The sequence below is a fragment of the Cornus florida genome, unplaced genomic scaffold, assembly GCF_030987335.1.
Source record: "Cornus florida cultivar Cherokee Brave unplaced genomic scaffold, ASM3098733v1 CherokeeBrave_3.0.0_Hap2_Chr09, whole genome shotgun sequence".
In the NCBI taxonomy this organism is placed as follows: Eukaryota; Viridiplantae; Streptophyta; class Magnoliopsida; order Cornales; family Cornaceae; genus Cornus; species Cornus florida.
Window position 1 is genome coordinate 64,685,446 of NW_026775579.1, and position 3,180 is coordinate 64,688,625.

Below are 3,180 nucleotides of genomic sequence, written 5' to 3' on the forward strand. Positions count from 1 at the left end.
AAAAATACCTTTCTCAATAGCGATCTCAATGAAGAAGTATATATGAAACCCCCCCAGGATATGACCATTCTCCACACCAAGTCTGTAAACTCTGTTGAGCACTATATGGTCTTAAACAAGCTTCAAGGGCGTGGTTTGCAAAATTCAGTACTACAATTGGAGATTTTGGATTTACTTCAAGCTCATATGATTCCAGTCTTTTCATCTGCAAGATTGATTTTGGTATTACTCTTCTTTTACTTTATGTTGATGACATGATAATCACTGGAAATAATCTTACAGGTATCTATGCACTCAAAATTTTTTTAGTCATCACTTTGATATGAAGGATCTTGGGCGCCTCAATTATTTCCTAGGCTTGGAGATTCTCTTTAATTCGGATGGCTATTATCTCTCCCAAGGCAAGTATTCCTCTGACATTCTTACTCACGCTGGACTCACGGATTGCAAAACAGCTCATATTCCATTTGAGACCAATGTCAAGCTCACTCCTCTAGATGGTACACTCCTCAGTAATGCTACATTATATCGACAATTGGTTGGCAGTTTGGTATATCTTACTGTTACTCGACTTGACATTGCTTATGCCGTGCATCTTGTCAACCAGTTCTTATCTGCACCTCGATTTACTCATTATACTGTTGTACTATGCATCCTTCGATACATTAAAGGAACTATGTTTCAAGGCCTTCATTTTTCTTCTTATTCTTCACTTGAGTTACGTGCCTACTCTGATACTGATTGGGCAAGTGATCCAACTGACCAACGTTCCACTACTAGCTACTGCTTTTTCCTTGGGAACGCTCTCATTTCTTGGCGCAGCAAAAAGCAATCTGTCGTCTCCAGGTCCTATACAGAGGCCGAATACCGTGCCCTTGCTAATTCCACACAAGAACTTATTTGGCTTCGATGGCTCTTAACAGATATGGGTATTTCTCAATCCACTGGCATTGTTCTTTATTGTGATAATTGGAGTGCTATTTACATTGCTCATAATGATGTCTCCCATGAACGCACCAAACATATTGAAATTGATTGTTATATTGTGCGTCAACATGTTGCTCGGCGCACTGTACGCCTTCATTTTGTAACTTCTGTTGATCAGACCGCTGATATTTTTACCAAAACTCATCCATCAGGCAAATTTTGGGAATTAGTTTCCAAACTCAAGTTGGTTTCTGCTCTACCACCTTGAGTTTAAGGAGGTATGTTAACATAATTAGATTATATTATAGCCGTTGTTTAGATTGCTACTATAATTACATTATATTATAGCTGTTGTCTAGATTGTTACCGTAATTATTGTATAGCCGTTGATGATCTCTAACCTATATATATATCTCCTTGTACATGTTTTACATATACTTCAATATATAGAATCTCTACATTTCATATATCACTCTCTCTCTCTCTCTCTCTGTCTCTCTATCTCTCTCTGTCTCTCTATCTCTGATATTCAACAATGTATAATACAATAATGTAAGACGAACAGATTGAAAATTGAAATCAAGAAGTACTGAAGTAGCAACTCATCCGAGTTTGTTATCTCGTTGTAATAGTACAATGACCAAGTTAAATGTAATTAAAAATATAGAAATACCTCAAAAAGTAGCTCATCGAGCAAGGACCGGTGTAGTAGAGCTGTATCAACAAATGGTTTACTAGTTGCACTCCCAAATGGAGCAACAGGCCTGATATTAACTCCATAGAGATCTGATATAAAAACCCCAAAAAAATCATGAATAATCACAACTTGTACTTTTCTAGAAGATGAATTCACGTACTATTAACCTAACATACACAAAAATGTAATGAGAAAAATAGAAGGACAACCAAAATGAACCTTCGATTAAGACCAAATAAGTGAAATAAAAATGGCATAGCATTGGGGCATTACCAAGCCATGGCTTCTGTGTAATTAAGAACTGCGCGGTCTTCAACCGTGAAGCCGACTCGAGCTCTGCAACAATTTTCAACGCATAATCTACAAGAAAGAAGGAGAGCATGAGAATAAATAGCCCAAATAACGTAAAATAGAATCCGAAATCAATGAAAATTTTCCAGAGTAAGCTGGATAATTTACAAAAATTAACATTGAACCTCTAAAAAAATTTGAAAACCCAGTACAAATCATGGAAAATATTGATAATCGATCGATACCCAGATGGTGAAATTAGATTAATAGACCGAAATTGGTGGAAACAATTGTTGGGATTGTGTAAAGAAACCATAGTTATATGAAATTTGCATTGAAACAGAGGTCTGCAACTAAATAAATTGATTGTTTCCGTGAAATTGACGGAAGTCTTTAGAATTTGGGGGTGTAGCTGAAGTCATGAGGGGTCGGGATGGATCTCTTTCTCTGAGAAAAGCGAATCCTATTTTCTCTGATTTTCCTGAAATTTTCGATAAAAAAACGACAGAGTGGGAAAATGTGAAACTTCTGCTATAACCTTTCTTTCTTTCCACCGGCAGGGTAATAACCCGTTTACCGAACACCGACTTGAATGTGGATTGAACGAATCAGCTGAAATGGGCCCACATAATAGAACTGAACTGGGTCCAATCATGTAAAGGTGTTCATTTCATCTGCAATTACTCCGTATTAAATACTGTTATACCCTACTGTAATTTGTTATTTTTTTTTTTATTTTTTATTTTTACTTTTTTGAGAAAAGTGCGCAAAAAAACCTGAATTAGTGGGGTTTTGTAAGTAACCCCATTGAACTACAAAAAAAATCCTGAATTTTAATATTGTTGCCATTAAATCGATTAGGTGCCGGAAAAGCCAAAAGACATCTATACCCTTAATAGAAACAACGTAATTTCAACGTTTGTACACTTAACTTGCTGACATCTAAAGTGAAATTTGAAAGGCTACTAATATTGTGACAACACACGATCTAAATATAAGGTTGCTCACCCTTAACTAATTGGTGCCATTACACAGCCCACCCTTCTCATTTACGCGCCATTATAATGAATGAAGGACAATATTAGCTCTGTTATAGAACTTCTTTATTCTCTGTAACTCCTTTATTCTCTCGAACACTAACTGTAGTTTTAAAACCCTAATAATTTCTCTTGGTACGAGCTGACCCCTAAGGATCTGTCTTGCTTCAGGCTCTGGAACTGAGTAAATTGCTTACCTTTATTCCATTATTTTCAGTTTTCTTCTAG

The 3,180-nt window shown here is 36.3% G+C and overlaps 1 pseudogene; it reads right to left on the reverse strand.

Moving 5' to 3' along the window:
* LOC132272722 (F-box protein 7-like) overlaps positions 1–2,975 on the reverse strand; it is a 32,596-nt pseudogene extending 29,621 nt beyond the window's left edge.
* Positions 2,976–3,180: the final 205 nt, after the last annotated feature.